The sequence below is a fragment of the Planococcus citri genome, chromosome 3 (assembly GCF_950023065.1).
Source record: "Planococcus citri chromosome 3, ihPlaCitr1.1, whole genome shotgun sequence".
Lineage (NCBI taxonomy): Eukaryota > Metazoa > Arthropoda > Insecta > Hemiptera > Pseudococcidae > Planococcus > Planococcus citri.
The window spans coordinates 2,808,302-2,833,008 of NC_088679.1; the positions used below are offsets into that span (position 1 = coordinate 2,808,302).

At 34.4% G+C, this 24,707-nt stretch overlaps 1 long non-coding RNA gene across 1 annotated transcript in view; it reads right to left on the reverse strand.

Moving 5' to 3' along the window:
• The window catches only part of LOC135841658 (uncharacterized), a 285,746-nt gene that overhangs the window by 6,825 nt on the left and 254,214 nt on the right, over window positions 1-24,707 (reverse strand). Inside the window, exons 5-6 of the long non-coding RNA XR_010557966.1 lie at window positions 7,495-7,591; window positions 806-876 (exon numbers count right to left, since the gene is read on the reverse strand). This is a non-coding gene — a long non-coding RNA (uncharacterized LOC135841658). The remainder of the gene's footprint in view (window positions 1-805; window positions 877-7,494; window positions 7,592-24,707) is intronic.

Genomic DNA, 24,707 nt, shown 5'->3' on the forward strand with positions numbered 1-24,707 from the left:
ATTGTTATTCTAATCCAGCACCAAAATCAGTATACACAAACACACCAGCTTTAGATACAGACTATACACACACAAAAAAAACCTCCTTTAAAATCCATAATATTCATAACCGAAACAAACCCGAATCATTTGATTATTTCAACACGAGGTTATTTAACTCTTGACGAACACGAGTTATCGAGGATGCAAAAAAAAAAAAAGAGTGAGAGAGAGCGAGAGCGAGAACCGAAGAGGAGCATCCAGCATCAGTCAAATACATTATTTAGCTCCCATTGGTGTTTTCCTTACATCCCTCGGGTGTGATTTGGTTGTTTTCTTGCACCGTTTCGTATCCCTTATATGCGTTTGTGCGCCTTTGCTAGGTACATACATACGAGTTACGTTATATTCGCGCTTCGATGACCATTATATTCACATCTGTCCATTTATAGAGCAGAGGCCCCCGAATTTCTACTGTATATATCGTCGCTATGCGCTCGGCCTGCGAGTACAATGCTATCTGCATCTAAAATTTTACGATACGATAAATGTACCGTCGCGGTGTGTTTCGAATCGCGCACATGTTACGTTTAAAAACTAAATCAAGATGCACCGTATAACCATAATTGTCATCGTTCAACACCACCCAAATATTTAATGAATTATTTTAAATAGATTTTTCGCGATAAGCTACTACTCGTACGAGTACAAGTGCAACGAAGGGGTGAAAATCACGTGAGGGATGACGACTTCGATAACGTCCTATATAAATGTATTAACGAGTTCTGATTGAATTCGGGTTGTAAATAATTGTAATTCGACTTACCTCGATAATCAACCAGCACCATCGTCGACGGGGAATTTCCATTTTCAAACGTCCGCACAGCAAAGAGCCACCTGTAACGATTACAAAATCATTTAAATCATCCGCGAACAAATTCCCAAATGTGTGTACTTAATGATCGATATCTGTAAGAATAATCGAAACGTGCGGCTCATTAGTTTACAGTTCAACCTTTGAAATCGACTTTGGCTGAAAATTTTGCTGCTCAGATGTCAGTAATTTTCAGATATTTTCCTACTTATATTTCATCATATTAAATTATTCTCCAATTTGAAAAAATGTACTTACCCATTAAAATTAGAGTACCAGAAAAAAATCAGAGGTTTGTCATTTTGTGGAAATCACCAATTTTTTTGAACGAAATTACAAAATATGAAAAAAATTGACGAATTTGATCTATAATTCAGGTTCATGATGTAGTTGGGTGTATTTCTTAATAATATTGTGAGAAAAAAATTCGATCAAAATTGATTGGCTGAAAAAATTTCAGAACATTTTAATAGGTCATCATCATCATTATCATCATCATCAACATTTTATTATTTTTACTTTTCCTCATGGTGGATGATTCTTTTTTTGAGGGGACAGGACAGGAGGGGGAAGGGGATAAGGGTGATGTAGTTATTTGAAATGGTGACCGGGCTTACAGATCACAAAGAACCAACTCTAAAATCCCAGCTGAGAGCCAATTCGCCTTTCTTACTTTCACTATGCTCTTCAGAACGAAAATCATTATGTAGACGACCTCATCGAGGGTGCAAAAATTTTGTGAAAAATTCAAATAATTCACCAAACACGTGTTCTCTTTGTGTTCGGTAATCATGCTATCATGTCTTTTGGAGGGGGTGGGGGGTGGTGCAAACTCTCAGAGTCACCATAAGGCCCTCGAAGCACTCTAGGAGCGCTTGCTTAACTAGTGGCCATTCAAGTTAGGACAAGCCACACCCTAATCTTGGTACTGTGATTTTTGTGATGTTTAGCTCAACGCATTTGGCTGCCAGAGCTTTCATTGTTCATACAAAGTCTCCTATCGTCGGCATGTCCTTGTGTCGTTCTTTGGTTACTGCATATAAAACGTAATTCCCTTTGCTGTATATCTCCACCACATCTCCCTCTTTGGCACCCCTCGACTTTAGAGTGTCAATGTTGCTGAAGGCTCGCCTGAATAAGACTGCAATGCACTAACTTATCTTGAAGTTCCAGCTAACACAATGCACTAAGGCATACTCAGGGATTTGCCATATTAGGTCATCTTCAATTTCTTCTATCATAAACACCCCACAATAATTCAGAACACGCGAGTGATTATTTTCAGGATGCTTGAAAAAGTTGTCATGCAACCGATCAAAATCCATTAAAATTTTAGTACATAGAAAATCAAAAATCGATATAAAAACTTGTTTGGAACACTTTTAAAGAATTTTGAGCCCAAATTAAGGTCTTGAATTTTCGGAGTTTTCAAAAAATGTCCCATGTGCTTGTCAAAATCAGCACCTAAAATTTCACTGAAAATCAAAAATACCAATAAATACTTTTTTAAAATGAATTTTAAACAATTTTGAGTCCAAACTTGGCCCATGATTTAAGAGATTTTTTTAAAAAAGGTGTCTTGCAACCTTTTAAAAATCAGAAGTAAGTCGAATTTTCGACAGAAAATCAAAAATCTCTAGAAATTAACACTTACGATAATTTTTGAAAAAATTTGAACCAAAACATGGAACCAACATGATTTTTTCAACTCTTTTTGATAGGTCACATGACACCTTTTTCAAAAATTCCCAACATTATGGCCCAAATTTGAGATAAGAGTTCTTTAAAAAATATTTAAAAAAGTTTTGACGACAATTTTTGTTTTTTCCTGAAATTATTGTGACTTACTAATTTGAAATAGCCCAGGCAAATAGCAGAAAAAAATAGGCGAACCCCTAACATAATTACAAACCAAAGTTTTTTTTTGGTGAATATTATCTAGGGTGGTGTGCTGAACAACATACTAAAAGTCCCCGCCCCTACCCCACGAGCTACCCCCCCCCACAGTAGATCAAAGCCCCCCAAAATCAGTTTTTCATCAAGAACTCCTGAAATATTGAATTTTGAGTAAAATGAGCCCAGTGATCATTTCATCTCCTCCCCAATACCTATCAAATGAGCTATCGACCAACTCCCTAGCCTCAAGGGGGTGGCGCTACGACCCCTCAAAGTGATGTGATTTCAATAATTTTACATTTTATGATTTGGGACTTGTAACCTGTTCTAATTGATAAAATGAAGTCAAACTTGGGGAATGGGATTCTTTTGAGAGCTAGAGTTGACCTCTGGAGTGGGGAGGGTCAAAGTTGAAAGTTACAGAAAAGTCATTTTTTTGGAGGGGCATAACATGACCCCAAATGGATGAAAATGGTCCAAAATCATACCATCGGACAGTACCCTATCTGTGATCAATATATCCAAATTTCAGCTTCCTAGGTCATCCCCACCCCATTTAAAGCGGAATTAAGCTAAAAAATCTCCTTATTTTGCCCCTATTTTCGGTTTTTTCCATCTTAAAAGAAGTGGGGATGACCTAGGAAGCTGAAATTTGGATATGTTAATCACAGATAGGGTACTGTCCGATGGTATGATTTCGGATCCTTTTCATCCATTTGGGGTCATGTTATGCCCCTCCAAAAAAATGACCTTTCTGTAATTTTCAACTTTGACCCGCCCCACTCCAGAGGTCAACTCTAGCACCCAAAACAATCCCATTCCCCAAATTTGACTTCATTTTATCAATTAGGACAGGTTACAAGTCCCAAATCATAAAATGTAAAACTATTGAAATCACATCACTTTGAGGGGTCGTAGCGCCACCCCCCTTGAGACTAGGGAGTTGGTCGATAGCTCATTTGATAGGTATTGGAGAGGAGATGAAATGATCACTGGGCTCATTTTACTCAAAATTCAATATTTCAGGAGTTCTTAATGAAAAACTGATTTTGGGGGGCTTTGATCTACTGTGGGGGGGTTAGCTCGTGGGGTAGGGGCGGGGACTTTTAGTATGTTATTCAGCACACCACCCTAGACAATATTCACCAAAAAAACCTTTGTTTGTAATTATGTTTGGGTCAAATTGCATATTGACTGGGCTAAAAAGTCTATTTTTCGAAAATCCTGAAAAGCACATCCTCGAAAAGTGTTGATGAAAACTTTTTTTTGATTTATTTCTAATCAAACTTCCAACTCATTTTGGCAGGTATAACCAGAAATCTTTTTTGAAAATTCTCAACATTATGACCCAAATTTGGGATCAAAGTTCTTTAAAAAAAGCTCAAAAAAAGTTCTGATAAAAATTTTTGTTTTTCTTCTTAAATTGTGATCCATTTTAAAAGTCACATGACCCTTTGTAATAGTGAGATAGGTAATAGATGGTTTAGGAAAGAATTATGAGACTGTTTAATATGGAGAGATATTGATAGAAATATTATCCTAGGTGGTGAGAAATCTCCTATCCCTAATTGCACAGAGCTATGCAACTCAGATTACCTAAGGTTACTATACACACTAGATTTTTTCTGAACTCCATAACCAATTACATTAGTTACGAGACAACAATATTATAGAGGTTTATTGATGAAATAAATCAATGCACTGTATAATACGTCGTGAATATCATAAGATATTAATTCTAAAATACACAAGGTGAATTAATATAGTATCATAAAATAGATGATTAGCTCTAGATTACGTTATGCTAAGGACGAATTTACTCAGGATGATTAATCCTGGCACACATGAGAATAAAATAAAGATTCAGGCCAGATTAAATTTATCTAATCATAAATATTAATCCTTACTCTGCTCGTAAGTAGGTAATATATCTAAAATATATGAAAAGGTTCTCTACTTACGAGACGCTTCTACATTATTAGCAATAAAAGCATCGATAATGTGATTGGTGGAGAGTGTTCCAACTCATACCCAACTATTCGCGTTAATCGTCTCCAATTAAGGGGTCCATGTACCTACGACGATTCTGTATCCATCATATCGTAATACATTTTGAGACTGGGTACATACTCTCATGGTCGACAAATGAGAGATGATCCAAAATACCATAAATCGCGCTAATTCATTGAATCTTAATCACGTTTACGTTAATTGACACAAATTCACACCGAACAAGCGGGTAATACTTAGGGTTAAAGTGCAAGGAGGCCGAAGCCTAAGAAAGTCTAGACGGTTGACCACTGTACCGAGAGCTGCAGATCTTGAACAGGTAGTGAAGATGATATTTTTCGCCATCCTGGTCCAGACCCAGGATCGCGGTAATTTATGTACGTAACCTTTCCCCTCTACCTCTAAACCAGTTATTATATGAAGTACCACTATAGGAATAGTTACAATAGTGACCACCTACTGCAGTCAGGGCATATCTGCTCATCACACCTTTTTTTCGAAAATCCTGAAAAGCGCATCCCAAATTTGCGATAAAAATTCTTCAAGCGTTGATGACAATTTTTGATTTTCCATCGAACTTCCAACTTATTCTGACAATGACCTATCTTTGACAGAATTTAATAAAAATCTCACCAACCCCATCATACTTGAAAGACACTTTCTTCTTCTTCTTGACAAGTAACAAGAAAGATTTTTCAAAAATTACAAAAATCAGTTTAGGTCCAAAAATTTTTAAAAGTGTTGATAGAAATTTTTTATTCTCTTCTGAAATGGTAACCGTAATTTTTTGATAGATAGGTAGAGGTACATGGCACTTTTCTTTTTAAAAATACTGAAAATTATGATCCCAAACTTGTTCAAAACAGCTTAAAAATGTGTTGATGAAAATTTTTGAATTACTTACTGCCAAAATTTCAACTGATTTTGATAAGTTGCATGACGCATATTTTATCCTAAAAATCATGACCCAAGTATCAGCTCAAAAATTTTCGAAAGTGCTCAAAAAATGTTCGTCGAAATATTTGAATTTCTCATAGGTAAAGTTTTAACCCATTTTGATAAATTGCACGACACTTTTTCTATAATCCGAAAGCCATGACCCAAATTTAAGCTTTTTATTCAAAACAGCTTGATAGAAATTTTTGTTTTTTCTGCAAAAGTTCCAACAAATTTTGATAATTACATGACTTCTCATTTTCGAAAATCCTGAAAATAATCACCCACGTTTTAGCTCAACAATTTTCAAAAGTGCTCGAAAAACATTTTCGTCGAAATATTTGAATTTCTCACCAAGTTGTAACTCATTTTGAAAAGTTGCACGATGCTTTTTCTGAAATAAATTACAAAATTATTGACCTAATTTTGGGCTGAAAATTCTTTACGGTGCCCAAAAATCATTTTCCTCGAAATACCTATTTGAATTTCTCGCGAAATTTTAACCCATTTCGATAGGTCGCAAGGTCACGTTTAAATAAATTCTACAACAGCTCATTTTTACTTGAAATTGGAAGGGCGACGCGCCGATGCAAGCAATTTTTGCAAACGAGTCAAAATAAATTTGTGAAGTCCCCACTGAGTGTTTTTAAAACCAATAAAAAAATAATACACGTAAAATTCGAGAAAATTTGATTCGAATTCTTGTTTTCCTCATAAAATTATACCTTTAAAATGACGTATTGAAACAGTAATTTAATCAGCTCTGAATGTTTCTTATTATTAGTCCAGTGGCAAAGATAACCAATTTTATTAGAGGTGGGGGGGGGAGGCGACAAAGATCTTGAAAATGCAAACTACAAAATCGCAAATTTTCCAACAACTTTGCCAGTTACTACTTTTATAAAATAAATCCTGCATTTTTCAATGCCCTTGCCCTCCCAACATGATACTTTAAAGGTGTGAAAAAGTTATGCATAATTTGTTTGTACCGTGCACTACGCAGTTTACAACTGTGTTGAATTAAACTTATTTTTTAAGAAGGTGGGAAAATTGAAAGATATACTTACATGAAAAATGATTAAATAGAAGGTGATTTTGTTCATTTTTGTATGGAATCGAAATTTTTTGAGGAATTTTGCTTGAAAAATACATAGCATTATTTAATGGAAAAAATACATTTTTGCAATAAATTTAAAATGAAAATATAAAGAAAAATCCCCCCCCCCCAATTTCCTCACTTGGACGGCAATTCGCCACTTTTTCCCCGCCGCCAAAAATGGAAAGTGTAAAATACCCACTTGTGGGGACAAATTCCCACACCTGGCAACACTGAAACTTTGGTTCAATGGACGTGAATCGAACTCCTTAATGCTATGGCTAGCCAGTATAACCATTTTTTTGCTAATTTGCAAAAAAAAATCCTACTTAAAGAGCATGATCACCCCATTGTGCACATGATGAGCTCATGTAAACATAATAATTTCAACTTTGAAACAAAGTCAGTTCCTAATTACTGACCGTAAAAAAATCTGAGCCAGAGCTATTTTAAAAATTGAAGACTTGTGCTCCTCCACCCCCCCCCCCCCTCTACATTGGGCAACAGAAAAAACTCCAAAATGGACTTCTTTTCTGACATTTTAGACTCATTGTGAATACAACAAGTCAACAGGATTTCATTCATCGGCAGCAAAAATTCCAGCCAACTGAACTCGTTTCGCAACCAATTTGACTGTAGACTATATAGTACGTAAATTAAGTCACTTTGGTCAGATCTAAGTAAGTAGGTACTAAAAACCTACCTTCTTGACACGATGACAAAACTCGACGGTGCCATATCCCATACACCAAGGTACACAGCAGATGTGTCTCTTTTCAATTACACAATCATCCAGCCACCTGTAACATACAATAATTACAAAAATCGTAAATAACATAAAACCACACTTAAGACATAGAGAGAAAAAAATCGCCAAAAAAAATACACGAGCAGAACAACAAATCGTCGGTTAATTTAAAGAAAAAACCTAGGATGCTGCGGGAATAACGTAACCCGCATACTATGGCGAGGTTTAATGCGCATTTAATCTGCGAAAAGGAGCGAAGCAATTCGAAAGGGATGAATGAAATTACATCGGAGGTTGTTTTTTGGTCGTTGAACGAAACAGCAGTATACGTACTAGTATCACCAACACCAACCAACCAACCAACAGACCGACCGACCGAACCTAAAGCGAAAAGTATACCGTGGAATTGTATAAAGAAAAATACTCGTATACTCGAAAAAGGGGGATGAAAACGCCACATTCTAGTAACAGAATTAGCGTTACCACACGTTAAGTAAAACTCTATTATCGTCCCTGATCTTTCCTTTCCAGTACGAGGTATTAAGTTAGCGTTTATTCTAAACTTAAGGCTTTTCTATTCTACGCGTACCATAGCGTAGCGTAGCGTTCGTAAAATGCTGCGAGGAGACGTTACCATAGAGACTGCGCTGTGCCAAAGTTTTTTTTTTTCCTCTCTTTCTTTATTCCTTTTCCATTCCACCATCTTTTTTATCTTGGATGTTCTTTTTCTTCGGTGCGGGATTAACTGAACCCACCAACCAATGATTCCTGCGTGAGCGAGGTACGAGTACCTTACCTACTACGACTATACGAGTATATTTCGCGATGGATCGTCGTCGTCGTCGCTTAAATTTTTCCTCGAATGCGATGGCAGGAATTTTATTAACGTTTCCAGACGCTCGCTCGGGTTGCTGGAAAATTGGGTTTCAATTATTGTTATTTCTTACTAATTTACGAGGAATTAAGCAGTAATTTTTGCAAACAGCTTCGAACAGGTGTTATTTTACCATTGGTTTTTTAGTGCTGGTTTTCAAAAATTAAGTAGGTACATAAGGTACATACTTTTTTGAAGCATTACGTAGGCACATTTTGAACAAATTTTGTATAAATTACGTATTTAGGTTTACGAAGCATTCTTTTTACACAAAAAATTGACGATGAATACAAAAATCCGTCTTGAAAATTCATCTTATCTTAGCTAAATTGTCAGTTGAATTAAATAAAATTTAAAGGTGGTGATGTTGTTGTATTGAACACATGCTCGCCGAACTAATGCGCGCAATTGCACGAATATGCTCGATGAAAAGAGCATGTGACAATGACATATCAAAATACACGCCAGAGGTCGTCATTAATGAATAAACTGATAAAAACGCCATCAACTCGACTCATCTTCCCAAAAGTCAGAAAATGAAATTATTTGAGCCATTTTTTACTTTTATTCCATAACAATTTCAAAACAAATCAAATCAACTTTATTTTTTGCAATAGGCAGCATTGCTGCATTTACAAAGTCGACCTACGTATGTACTAACAGTGTAGGAAATATAAAGATATAAAAAAATGAAATAATATGAAATAAAATGAAATATATGCGCCATGTACAGCATTATACTTAGAGGTATAGGATTAGCACAGATATTTAAATAGACGCCTTCAATAAAAATAATAGAAACTAATTTTAAAAAAACAAAAAAACAAACAAACAGCATAATTGTAATAAATCAGAAAAAAATACATACATTCTGAAGAAATTGAGATACTTCATACATTTTTATAAAAATTCTTAGAATTATTTACAACATCCAAAAATTATCGATTATACAAAAAAATAAAAAAAGAAACAATGACGCTGTATGAATGATCATGAATATTGAAAGATAATAAATCGAAAATACAAGGAGTCGCTGAAAGTTCAGTTTCTAATGCACTCAGTTATGTAACAATGTCCATATACTCATCTATTGAATAAAGTAATTTTACTATGCCCTTCTTCACAATTTGGGCTATCAGAAATCAGATATATGTACAGGGGTCGGCGTAAGTTAGTATTCGCATTCGAAAATTGATGAGTTTTCTTTAACACCCTGTTGTGTGTAATTAGTAGATAGCGGGTCATGTAAGTAGTGCGTTGTGTTTGTAGAAGTCCCACCAACACCTTGGTAGTAATAGTTTCGTTCCCCACTATGTCACTACAGAAAAAAATCACTTTTTGTTTTAAAAAATTTTTGTTTGTGCAAATCGGAATACTAACTTACGCCGACCCCTGTATAAGCAGAGTAAGGTTAAAATTTCATTTGAAAGAAAGACATTCCCATACAACAATGACCATGCTAATTTTGATGTGAATGTCGACCCATCCACATCCGTCAATTTTGGATGCCACATGTTGATGTGAATTTTGACCCTGTGTTGAGCTAATTGTTGATGTAATTGTCAACTGATGTTGATCTGCATTTGTGTCGACAACTGGCTCGACACAGGGTCGAAATTCACATCGACATGGGGCATCCAAAAGTGATGGATGTGGATGGATTGACATTCACATCAAAATTTATGTCGACCTCCTCCTTTGTAAAGTTATAAAATTTGAGTTTAAAAATTTAAAATTTTTTTCCCAAAAATGATTTCCTCTGATGATGATGTGGCTATTGCTCAACGTGCTGAAAACAGCATCAATGCAAAGTTCACTTCCAAAGTACAGATGGAAAGTCTGTATAATCAAGAAGTTAAACAGAAATTCCTTATATCAAAGATGGTGCAATATGTACTTTATCTGTGAGTACTAAACTAATCCATTTTCATGTTGACAACTTGATGTTAATGTTGATGTGAAATTTGACATCAACAAATACATACACAATATCAACATCATATCATCCACAACTCCAAACTGTGGAAAAGTGAATAATTTCATCAATTCCCTAAAAAACTTGTTTTCCTCATTGAACAAGATCATATTTTTGAATGTTTACTAAAATTTTAAACACTAAAACAGAAATTTTAATTCTAAAAAATTGGTTGACATAGTTGTAGATGTAAATTTCAAGCATTGAATTTTACATCTACATGTTGAGATGGCATGTCGAGGTATCAGAAATAATGAGAAAATTTCGAAAATTTTCATTTACCTGGCTTCTGTATGGACAGAAGATTCCTACTAAATAATTAATTGATCACTTTTCCATCATATGTTGGAAAAAAATGTAGTCGATGTAAATGTCGTAGTCGATGTAAATGTCAACGTCGACAATTGTTGTGCGGGTTCTTGCGTGATTCTGTGACTTGCATTTGATAGATGATTCTTATTGCTCGTTTTTGTATTACAAAAATTCTCTGCATAAGACTCATATTACCGCCCCAAAACACCAAGCCATATGCCATGTTAGACTGGAACATTCCATAAAATGCCATTTTTAATGTTTGCACATTGTTGACACCTTTTAATTGCCAAAGAAGATAATTTATTGATGATAGTTTCCCAGCTAAATTGTCTATGTGATCAGTCCAAGTTAGACTGGAGTTGATGTATACTCCCAAAAATTTTAGACATTCAACTTTAGTAATAGGCAGTGCCAAATTTAAATTTTGTGTGCTGTGAGTGTGACCAAAATATACCTACTTATTAGGTTTGTTTTCTCAACATTTAATTTAATTTTATTTATTCTGAACCACGCTACCAAATCATCCACAACCTGCTGTACTGAGACACCCATATTCATAGGAATCAGTGCTGTAGTGTCATCTGCAAATAGGATCAAGTTACTCCTTACATTTTTTGGAAGGTCATTGATGTAATAAATAAAGAACAGAGGTCCTAATATTGACCCCTGTGGAACTCCTTGCTCAACTGGGTATTGTTCAGAGAAATGGTATTCTCCATTTATACCTTCTGTCTTAACAATTTGAGTTCTATTTTTGAGAAAGGATGTAGTCCAGTCCAATGCCAACTGAAGAATGCTGATCAAAAAAACACCTTAAAAGAGTCCGCCTGTAAATCAGCTTAAATGAGGATAAACGCTTCAAACAGGTTGAGAATAAGCCACACAACTCGATTTTTAGCAGCCAAAACTAATGTCCATGCCTTCTGGAGAAATTTAAAAATTCTACAGGCTAGAGAAATCGAAAATCACGCCAAAGGCTACGAGATAAATTGTGAAACTCGGTGCGAGCTGGAGTTGATGAGATGATATTGCTCTACTTACAAATTACCTTCATATATACCAAAACCAAAACAATAGTCCCATAATTAACATTAACAGTAACATACGTACAAGTATAAGATACAAAAACAATAAATCGTCAAAAGTGGTCGATTTTAAATTTTCAAAAACATGCCAAAAATCAAAAAACGATTTCTGTTGCTGAAATTTTGTCTAGTTAAGGGGGATTCAGATCGTGATCTTTTCAAAAATTGAGGTCTCATTTAAATATACATACGAAGCAGACACCTCGAGACTCGAAAGATTCCCTGGTCAGAATATCGAAAATTTGTACATATTTTTTCAATTTTTTAAAAGCCTAATTTTCGCCTAACTCTCAAATGTCAGCTTCATGGCAACCCCCACAACCAACAACTTACCAAAAATTACAATAAATCAAAAGTTTCCAATAACTCATATCTGCTTAATATTGAAGTTACACTCAGAAATAATCATCAATCGATCAAAAATCACCAGCAAATTATACTAAAAATCAATGCTGGATAATTTACCGAAAACGTAGGCCTGCTGAACGGGGAAGAGATGGTGTTTCAACCCCCCCCCCCCCAACCAATGACAAAAAAAGTGTTGACAAAAAGCAGAGAATTTTTGGGAATCGTTAAAAGTAGGTAGTTGTGTAACTTGGGAAAATCAAAGAATTTTATCAAAAACCATGTGTTTTGTTGAGGAAATTGATCACCTACATTTCAATTATTCAAAATAACAAACTTACCCATATTTAAATAGTTAATTTTCACAGATAACAAGTTAAAAAACACTCACGTACTTAGCGTGAGAAGACCGACTCTTCTTCAAATAGAAATCTTTTACGAACGAATTGATTCAATATTTTTGAAACATTTGTACAGCAATTGATCTGCTTACAATCGAATCGAATCATTTACGAACGATTGGCGATTAAATAAATTGATTGATTTCTTGGTGAATCATTCGCAAACGGATCAATTAATTTACGTTTGATTCGGTTTTTGTGAAACAATGGTACTCGTATATGAATTGTTCTGTTTTCAAGCGAAGTGAATCAAATCAAATCGAATCGAATCATTCACATCACAGCCGATCGGCGATTGAACAAACTGATTGATTTCCAGGTGAATCATTCGCGAACGAATTGATTCGTATAAGTGACTCGTTCGCGAACGAATCGATTCACTTACTCAATTTTTGATAAATTATTCGCGAACGAATTGATTCGCACAGTGACTCGTTCGCGAACGAATCGATTCATTTACTCAATTTTCGGTGAATCATTCACGAACGAATTGAATAAGTTTTAGCGAATCATTCGCGAACAAATTGATTCGTACTAGTGACTCGTTCGCGAACGAATCGATTCATTTACTCAATTTTTGGTGAATCATTCAAGAAACGAATTTGAATAATTTTTTATGAATCATTCGCGAACAAATTGATTCGTATTAGTGACTCGTTCGCGAACGAATCGATTGAAAAAGTAAGTATATTTTTTCTCAATAATTGCCCAAATTTCTTGGTTTTCTCCCCAGCAATTTGTATTTCCGGTTAATTTTCTTAGAAAATGAGATAAAATTATTATTCAAGAAACTGAAGCACATATCTATGCAACCTGCAGTTGGTAAAGCGGGCCTCTTAATGAACTCACATTTCTTTAATACATATACATTGCTGGCATCTGCGTGCAACAATTCTTGCTGAAATATGAGCCCATCTTACTTTCAGTGAGAAAAAAATATCTAATAATTCATAAATTTTGTGCGCAGAGCGTGTTGCAATAAATTTAGTCTATTTTTGACCACAAATTTTTTCTATAAAAACGAACTTCCGGCCCAAATCATTTTCAGGAGTGACACAAGTGAAGATGAAAAATAGAAAATCATTGTTGTCTGTGTATATAGCTTCACTCAGCCAATCCGAAAAATCATCGTCACAGAACTTGATACCTTACCATGTGATTTTTTCTGATCGCTGTTTGTATAATTTGTATATCACCGGATTCGCGCAACATATGATAACAAATCTATTATTCACATATACTTCCAAGGAAAATATCATTAAGATAAGATAGTATAATAATGGACTTGTAGAAAAAAGTAAATCAAATTGAATATAACATGATCAAATACTTATTCTACATATTGGACCGCCTGCAAAACTGCACATTAGACTACTGCTATAACATGCCTGATTCCATAAGGTATACATCCAGTCAAAATATCAATCACCTCGCCAATCAAAACACACAAACCCCCAAACACGTCACACTCTACATACCCACATTGAGACACCCTGAAACATGAATCAGGAAAAAAAAGCGTACACTGTATATGAAGTGTAAATCCTCGTTCTCTACTCGCAGCTTATAGTATGTAACACCGCCGCTGAATTTCACACAACTCGTATACGAAATCCCTAAACCATAGTGAGAGAAAAACTCGACAACGAGTAGTAGAGTCGTCGAAAATCCAGTTGAACAAATCTGTTTAACGTGCAAGCCGTTCATAATCTTTTCAAAAACGACTATCGAAATCCCGTCTCCTTATTTCACCCTCACAACACGCGCTCGCAACTAATCTCGCTAAATAACATATGTCATCCTTTAATAAAGAGAAAATTTATTTATGGTAAACACAAATTGGATTATCTAACCTTTACGCGCCGCAAATTTACACTAAACGAATAAAATAACCGTATCATATAATTTAAAAGCGAAAAATTCCTCCTTCGTATATACGAGGACGAGTAAGTAGATGTAAAATCCACCAGCTTCGCACAATGCCAAGAAACTTCACCGTCGTCGTATACACATATATTTTACACGAGGTATTTTATAATAAAAATTACATTTTCCGCAACCCAAACTTGACGCCAAGTTTTTTTTTCGCGATATTTTTTTTATTCCCTTTACCAACTTATCTACTGTATGCACATGCCTCATCGCGCATATAAAAATATTCAACTTTTTAATTTAAAAAAAAAAACGCAAAAAAATACTCCATTATTTTAAACATAATGGATGGCTTTTATTTCCAATCATTATCGAATTGAAAAGTATACGTTTTTCACCATCGTTTCGCAGAAAAACCGAACCGTGAAAAACTAATATGTAATAATTAACGCCACACCATTGATATATCGTATTTCATTTACCAAGCACGAGTCCATTTACCTACCAAACGCGAATACGAAACCATTTTTAGAAATGTGATCAATTTTCGGTGAAAAATTATCGTAATTAGAAAGCTTCGACGAATCTAACTCGCATCGTGATGAAAAAGTTCGCAATAACCACACAGCACAGGATATGGGTATTAAAAAAACATATTGTGTTTTAACAAATTGGATTTTTTTTCAGCAACGATTTTGATATTTCCACTACATTATTGTCATTTTTAGGTAGGTAGGTACCCAACGTACATTTTTTTCTAGCTTTTTTTTTCTATTATTGTCACCGAACTGTTTCTCGAAGCTAGTAAGATTTTAATTAGGTAAGTATAAGTATTATTTTCTTGGTGTAAGTAGAATTCTTCTCGCTGTAATCGTTTTTGACTCAAGTAACCATAAACACTATTAAAAGTAACAAAAAATTAAAAACGCCAAAAAATGATCAAAAATGACCATATCTTAAACAATAAAACAACATGAATAAAAATACTGTGAAAATCAATCACAAGTTCTAAAAATAATTCGAGATATCCCTGGATATATTAGATCTATTCGAAATGAAAGCAATACTACTAAAAAAATGTTTAAATAACTCACCGAATTTTTGAGTAGCAATTTTCAAGAAAAGTCATGTTTTCCAGAACGAATAATGAGAGAGAAGAAGAAGAGAAATATCTTGAGAGCCTATCGCCCAGTTCTTCTTTATGGAATCATACTAGAAGTCTTCTTAACAAACCAACGATATTACCCCCACTAACTCATAATAACAAATCGGCGACTACAAACCACGAAAAATTAATTATTTGCTGATTTTTACGAAGATATTTTCTGCAATAGAAATACAGACACTCTTGATATTTGGACTGAACCCAGCAATCATCGTCTTCAGAAAATGCTTTGTCGAACCTCAGTTGAAGAAATTCGCTATATTATCAAAAAAATCAAAATCCGGAAATCACCAGGCTCAGATAACATCAGTAACATTATGCTTAAAAACCTTCCAACAAATATCCTAACGAGCTTCAAAACACTTTTCAAGTCTTGCCTTCGAATTGGTTACTTTCCTAATGCCTGGAAAATTGCCAAAGTAATTGTGCTATCCAAAAAAGAATCTCCTCCTTTGTCTCCTAATGATTATAGACCTATCAGTCTTTTCTCTTCTCTATCCAAAATCCTTGAAAAAATCATTTATAAATGTCTTTTGGACTTTCTGAAAAGAAAAAGGAACAGATTTTGCCATCTTTTCAGCATGGTTTTTGTAATAAAACAAGCACAGTTCATCAGTTGCATCAAATGGTACAACTCATCAACAATGCCTACGAAAAGAAGCAATTCACAACTGCAGTTTTTATAGACATCAAAAGGGCCTTCGACTCTGTATGGCATTGCGGTTTAATTCACAAATTAGTTGCAATCGAAACACCCACCTTTTTACATAAAATCATTTTTTCCTTCCTTCAAAATAGCAAATTTCATGTTCAAATCGACGATGAAAGCTCTTTGCTTCGATAAATCAGCCAAGGTGTACCGCAAGGCACCGTATTGAGTCCAACATTGTTCATCTTATGCTGCTATGATATTCCTAAACCAGCTGATAATGAAATAGCAATGTTTGCTGATGATACGTGTTTACTCAGCCAAAATAAGGATCTTCTAATTGCTTGTAATCAACTTCAAGCTGGTATCAATGAATTGGAACCATGGTCTGAATGCTGGAAACTTAAGCTAAATCCTCTTAAAAGACGTGAAACAAAAATCTGCACACTTCACAAAATCTCACCGACTCCAGAAATCTTAATCGATAACACTGTGGTACCATTGAATACATCGTTGTCGTTGTGGTTCCTTGTCCTTTACAGGATATTGGAAATCGCATTTTTGTGGTACCCTAACAGGATGAGGCGAATGCCTATTGCCACTGCAATTATTCTGGGGAATCGACGATGTTGTTTTTTGAGCTTTCACGTAGTAGTTTCCCATTGCTTTCAACAGTTAAATATCTCGGCATACACTTGGACCAGAAACTATCTCTCAAAATCCATATCATTCTCAAATCACATGATGCCTACCTCAAACTGCATAAACTTTACCTCCTTTTCAATAATTGTTCCAGATTGTCTACATCTTGTAGTCTACTTCTTTACAAAAGTCTCATCTGTAGCTCATTCACATTATGCAGCGCCAATATGGATAACAGCTGCAAAAACTAACAAACATAAGCTACAAATTATACAAAACAAAGTTCTACGAACCATTACAAACACACCATGGTTCCTCCCCGTCAATGTTTGCCGAATGTACGTCAAGCTAGGATCAGAAATGAGAAAGGTAGCTATGAATTTTGAAAGTTCAAATTTCACAGCCCCAAACAGCCGATTAATTTCATTTCAAAGATTTTTTGACATATTAATAAAGTGATGTAGGTACTAGAGCTGAAAACGGTTACGCTACCTGCTAACCAGTATCTGGTTAAAATACTGGCTAAACCTGCCAGTGGTTGTATTGAGTTGATTCGGGTATAGATAGTAGCGTATAGCAAGCACAACCTGAATGTTTACACACTTGGTCTGCGCACGCACCCCAAAATTTGATAATGCGTAAGTGGGAGGAGTTACGCTTTGACACCTGTCGTTTGTATGTGTGATTGATGTTTGACATGATTGATGACAATGATTATGTCATGCCGGTACACCGGCTAGGCATTCAATGCGCTACTAGTTATAATCCGCTACTAGCGAGAAGCGAGCATTTACCCGCTGTCAGCAAGTACCGTTTTCAGCTCTAGTAGGTACTTATACTCCAAATCACATTATTATGGCAGTAGAATCTTCTAATAAGCTGAAGAAAGCGATTTAAATGACCTGAAAATTCTGAAGATTAGAATTTTAGTAATTTTCAGACGTTTTGGCATCGCACCGATGTTTTCGATCACAAAGTCACAAAACACCATGAGAAGCGAACTGCGGAGAATAATTTCAACCTCACGAAACCTTCCAAAGAAGAAAATTTATGAAAACAGCGAAAATTCGCTTGATCCAACAAAATGTTTCGACTAAGAAATAAACTTTAAAATTCATCATATGAAAACTCGACGGATTTTGGAATTCGCGGCGAATTGCAAAAAAAAATAGAAGGGATGAGAAAAGTTGAAATACCCCAAAAAATAATGACGTGGCACCCCAAACATGTAGAAATAATTTGGAAACATTAAAACTTTCCACTTCAACTAATTCCAAGCCGCTCATGCCCAAAATCAAAGTCTCTAAATTGAGGATTCTTGAATTGGGTAACTTGTGGCATTCAACCCTCGCCCTCGGGGTCTTATCTTGTCGCATCAGCCCATTCTAAGTTTCGAAAATTCAAAGTTGAGATTTTTTTAAAGTTTGAATTTTCAATTTCTAGCTATAAGCATGTAAATTTGAAGAAAAAAAATCCAGGAGCTACAAAGCCCCCAACGTTTTAGTCAAAATGTGAAAAAAATAAAATGCCGTAATGAACATCGTTACATAACACGTTTTCGAGAGCGCTGAAAACAAATATCAACTCTTTTTACTAATTTTACCCCTACAATCCCCTCCCTCCATTAAAAAATTCCCTCCCTAACCCAAAAATTTGCAATAAAAATTGCAGGGTAAGACGTTCCGCAACACAATGGAAAGAAGCATTAGGCATGCTCTGCTCAAACTTTCATAGCAACAGAAAAGTTTACAAAGCTGCAAGATTGATGAAATCAGTCCAAAGACATCAAAAATTTTACTCTGTAAATTACCAGAATGGAACATATTTAGCCCCATTTATGCACATCAGAATTTTTGGAAGCGTGATTATACCATACAAGGTAGCGGGGATTGGTGAAAGCGATAACATTATCTGGTCACTAAAAATAAAACCAAAGCTCAAACTCAATTTTTTTCTTATTTTTTTCTAAAGGTAACTTGAGTAGCCGAAGAAGCTTGAAAAAGTCACCAAAAGATAACCAAATTAATGAAGAAAAAAATTTCAAAAAAAGAACATTACTTACTTAAATTGAAAATGTTCTGGCTTTAAATGAAGTTGAACACTGCTAACGTAATTGCTGTAAATATTCGTTCATTTTTACCGTTATCGTGATGTTGCCGAGAGCCGGTTGCATTTTAAGCCAATATTTTCGTAATGTAAAAATTGCAATTTATTTTTTATTCAATGTGTGAATTTTCTAATGATTTTTGTTAGAACTTCTTTTCCTGTATAAATTTTGTAATTTTGAATTTATTACAATGTTATGCGCGTATTCGATGCGTTTTTATTAATTCGAATAATTCGAACAATCTGAATAAACAAACACCCCATTGTGAAACTACATATTTAATCAACACTTCAACATTGACTTAAACTTGAATCCTGTCTACAACATACGGGACTTTTTTAAAAGCCCATTTAAAACGTATAGTCGTATGGGTGGCTGGTATTCGCCAAGTCTACAACCGCGGGACTTTTATTTTAAAAAATCAAGCAGGCGGCTGTCAGCCGCAATGTCAACGATTACTTGTTAAAAGCGAGTTTTTTTTAGAATTACTAAAAACTATGCGATAATTTTTGCAAGTTGTGGCAAAAAGACAAATTTTCAAGGAAGGCTTCTACCATAAGAACTGAAAAAATGAAATTCGACAAAAAAGAAGATTTTAGGAACATTTGTAAAAAGCAGGACTTTTGTTTTGGCAAACCTTCGAAACAAAAGTAAGACTCTCCTGGCAGGCAATGCTATGCTGGCAAAAACAGGACTGTTTGAAAAAAAAAATTGTAAGTACCCAGAAGTAGAAGTCTAGTTTTTTTTTTTTTTTTTTTTTTGCTAAAAATTGTTCAAAACTGCTAAAAATTCTTGATTTTTTGTGAAAAAAATTGAGAGAAAATCTCGCTTTTTTGGGAACAAAAAGGTGACTTTTTAAAAGTCGAAAATCATCTCTTTTTGGAAGATTACGAGATGGGGAAGGGATAGAAAAAATTATGGACTCACAACTTTCGAGAATGAGCATGTCCCCAAAAACGAAGAGGCCAAAAAAAAAACCTGCCTATAGGAAAAAATGATACTTTTTCGCAACTTTTGTTGCAAATTGAAAATTTTTTTCAAATTTTTCGGTTGAAAAGTGAGATTTTTAAGCGTTTTTTGGCAAAACAGTGAAAAAAAATCCAGCAGCTACAAAGCTCCTAACATTCTGGTCAAAATGTGAAAAAAATAAAATGTTGTAAGAAATATATCGTTTCACAGCACGTTTTTGAGAGCGCTGCATACAAATATCCTCTATTTTTACTGATTTTACCCATTCAACCCGCCCACCCCCCACCATTGAAAAACTCCCTCGCTAACCCAGAAACTCGCAATGAAAATTGTAGGGTAAGACGCTCCGCATCACAGTGGCAAGAAGCATCGGGTATGCTCTGCTCAAACTTTTATAGCAACAGAAACGTTTTCAAACTTGCAAAATTGATGAAATCATATCCAAAGGCACCAAAAATTTTACTCTGTAAATTAGGTACCTACTAGAATGGAACATTTTTTCGGCCTATTTATGTACATCACTTATTTATTGCTTCAGAACACAATCACTTATATGTACAATGGCCAATTGGCCACTACAAAAATGAAACCAAGGCTCAAACTCATTTTTTTATGTTTTTTTAAAAAGATAACCTAAGTAGCCCAAACAAGCTTGAAAAAGTCACCAAAAAATAACCAAATTAATAAAAAGAAAAGTTTTTAAAAAAAAGAACATTACTTACAAATTCTGCCTATTGGCAAAAAAAAACTAAATCCATTTTCCATGTTTTCGGTAATCTTAAAGCAGACATTGGACAGAAATTCGAAGTTAGGTATGTTCAAAAAAACTTTTTCAGCTGCAATTCATTTGCGATTTTCTCAAAACTAGCCAAAATGGACACGAAAAGTTGTATTGGAAGCCATCGAATTATTTATAAATGTATTATTAGATTAATAAACAACCCCCACCCCCCCCCCCAAAAAAAGAAAATTGCGTGTCTTCCAATTTTTGGCAAAAATTTACCAAAAATCAAAGAATGCACTCATTAGCATGCTTCAGGGAGTGTAACAAAATCTGAAAACTAAAAATAAGGACCCATGACATTTTCAAATTTGAAAATGTACTGATCCCCCCCCCTCCACTCCAATTCAATTAATTTTATAGAATTGCCAAAAAAAAAAACTTCAAAAATAATAATTTTTCAAAAAAACAAAAAAATAACCAAGAAAATACACCGAACAATGGAAATACTCAATCAGGGTGTCCATCATTTTTAGAAAGTCATTTTCCCTGACTCTTCCAGGTTTTCTAAACCGATTTTCCAGACCATTTTTAGCAATTTTTGGTACTTACTACTTACCCCATACTTTAATATTGATGAAGAAGTTTCCCCTCGGAGGGAGGGGATTTTTTTTCCAAATAATACAAAATATATCAACTCGTTTTATTGATTTTACCCCTGTACACCCCTCCCCCACCACACCCCATTGGAAAACACCTTCACCAACTCAGAAATTTGCAATAAAAATTGTAGGGTAAGACGTTCCGCAACGCAATGGAAAGAAGCATCAGGCATGCTCTGCTCAAACTTTTATAGCCACAGAAAAGTTTTCAAAGCTGCAAAATTGATGAAATCGGTTCAAAGACATCAAAAATTTTACTCTGAATAAATTACTAGAATGGAACATTTTTTAGGCCCATCTAACTTTTACAAACTTACATTTTTATAATTCTTATAACAAATCCGAAGCCTGATACATATATGTGCAAGGTAGCGGTGATTGGTGAAAGTGATAACATTATCTGGTCACTAAAAATAAAACCAATACTCAAACTCAATTTTTTCCTGTTTTTTTCTAAAGGTAACTTGAGTAGCCAAAAAATCTTGAAAAAGTCACCAAAAAATAACTAAATTATTGAAGAAAAAAATTTCAAAAAAGGACCATTACTTACTTATACAAATTGAAAATGTTCTGGCCTTTAATGCGAGGAAAGCTAATTGTGAAACTATTTAATGGAAATGTAGGAATTTTTATGAGAATAATTACTAAAAACTACGCGATAATTTTTGCAAGTCGTCAGTTGTGGCAAAAAGGCACATTTTCAACTAAATAAAGCGAGACTTCTACCATAAAAACTTTAAAAAAATGAACGAATTTTGAAAAAAAAAAATGAAATTCGACAAAAAAGAAGCTTTTAAGAACTTTTGTAAAAAGCAGGACTTTTGTTTGGCAATCCTTCCAAACAAAAGGAAGACTTTCCAGGCAGGCAATGCTAAAATCAATGCTTTTTAAACGCTTTGGCAAAGAGAAACACAAATTTCTAAGCAATTTTGGCAAAAATTATGACCATTTGACTATTTTATCAAAAAACTGAACTTCCTGAGGATGTTGACGAAAAAATCATTGTTCAACTTTTCGTCAAATAAGTAATTAAAAATGGACACCCTCTGACAATGTTGACAAAAAACTGGAATTTTTCGACAATGTTGGCAAAAACTGTGCTTTATGATAATTTTTCCAAAAATTGGCGCTTTTTCACACCCCCATTCCCCCCCCCCCAATTCCAAGACTTGATAATTTTAACAAGGGTAAAAAAAACTAGGTAAGTACCCAAAAGTCTAGTTTTTTTTTGCTAAAAATTGTTCAAACCGTTAAAAATTCTTGATTTTTTCTAAAAAAAAAAAAAAAATTGAGAGAAAATCTCGCTTTTTGGAACAAAAAGAGGACTTTCTAAAAGGCGAAAATCATCTCTTTTAGGAAGATTACGAGATGGGGAAGGGATACAAAAAATTACGGACTCATAATTTTCGAGAATTAGCATGCCCCCAAAAACGAAGAGGCCAAAAAAAAAATCCTGCCTATAGGAAAAAATGATACTTTTTCGCAACCTTTGTTCTAAATTGAAAACCTTTTTTCAATTTTTCGATTGAAAAAAAGTGAGATTTTTAGGCGTTTCTTGGCAAAACAGCGAGACTTTTGGGCAATTTTTAGAAGAAAAAAAAACAAAAAAATGAAGACTTGAAGGAATTTTTTGCGAAATACAGACGAGTCTCTTCCCATTTTTGAACCTTTGATTCTCAATAATTTTCCAAAAATCAAAGAATTCACTTTATTAGCACTTAAGGTAGTTGTTGATGTGCCTATTTTCAAACTTGCAAAATTGATTACATCGTCTCTTAAGACACCAAAAAGTTTACGCTGTAAATTAGGTACCTACTACGTAGAATGGAACATTTTCTCGGCCCAATTTATGTACATCAAACATTAATATTATTAATTTACTTATTCATTGCTTCAGTACACAAGCATTTATACAAACTTACATTTTTAATTATTATAATAACAAATCCAAATAAATCGAGAGTAAGAGATTTTTCTCCCCTCGTTGTGTAATATACCTACTATTCCATCACATGTGTGACGGAGAATAATTTCTTTTCCATCCATAGGGATGAAAAGAGGAATTTTTTTTCATTCGAAGTACGAAAAAGTGTATTTTTGCAGAGGGTAAACGGGGGTAAAATGCTACATTTTCGTAGCATTTATAATGAAAAAAGTACTTAATAACATTATCTGGCCACTACAAATGAAACCAAGGCTCAAACTCATTTTTTCATCTTTTTTTTAAAAGATAAGTAACCAGAGTAGCCGAACAAGTTTGATAAAGTCACCAAAAAATAACCAAATTAATGAATAAAAAAATTAAAAAAACAACAACATTACTTACAAATTCTGCTTATTGGCAAAAAAAAAAATATTTTTCTGTAGTTTCTTTTCTTTGAATACACTTCGTTTAAACAATTAAAAAACGCAATTTATGCCTTGTGGTCTCTTGGCTATGCAACTCCTCAATACGTAGAGCACCCTCTTAACCTTATCAGAATTTAGACATCGATTTCACTCGACAGAAGATTTCTCCGTGAGTAATGAATGAAATTCGCTGAAATTTGAATGTGTTATACTTGGAAGCATTCCTGACAAGTTGACGTTGGCCTTTTTTCGATTTCTGTTGTATTATCAAATTCATCTTCATTGTAAAATTAGCACCATCCCTAGGGTATTTTAAAATGGTCATATTTTCACTCATCAAAAGGAAAAAATCGAAAAAAGGCCAACGTCGACTTGTTAGGAATGCTTCCAAGTATAACATATTCAAATTTCAGCGAATTTCATTCATTACTCACATCTTCTGTCGAGTAAAGTCGACGTCTAAATTCTGATAAGGTTAATAATTCCTGCTATAATTGGGCATTCGGACTTAGAGGGGAAATGGTAGGTGCGCGCGCATTCTTATCTCGCTGGAGGGCAAAGTCTAATCAAAACGCATTCGGGACTAATGAAATTGGGTAGTTTTTTTCATTTTTCTCGAAAAAAAGAAATTTGGTGAATTTTTACGAAGACGTACATTGAAGGTATTTAAATTTTCTATCGATTGGTATAAAGTTTTATGTATTTCGTGTTCTTATGAAAGTTTTAACGAACGTTTTCCTTCCTGGATTTTTGTGTACGTTGACTTTATTTCAAAATTACTCAGAATTTCAATTGAAATGATTAGTGAATAAGCAACGTATATCAATCGATAGAAAATTTAAATACCTTCAATTTATGTTGTCTTAAAAATTCATCAAAACTTTTCTTTTTTGAGAAAAATGAAAAAAAACTACCACATTTCATTAGTTTAGAATGCGTTTTGATAAGAAGTTGCCCTCCAACGAGATAACATTGTGGTGGGGATAGCCATTTCCCCTCTAAGTCCGAATGCCCAATTATTGTATTACGTGTCCAAT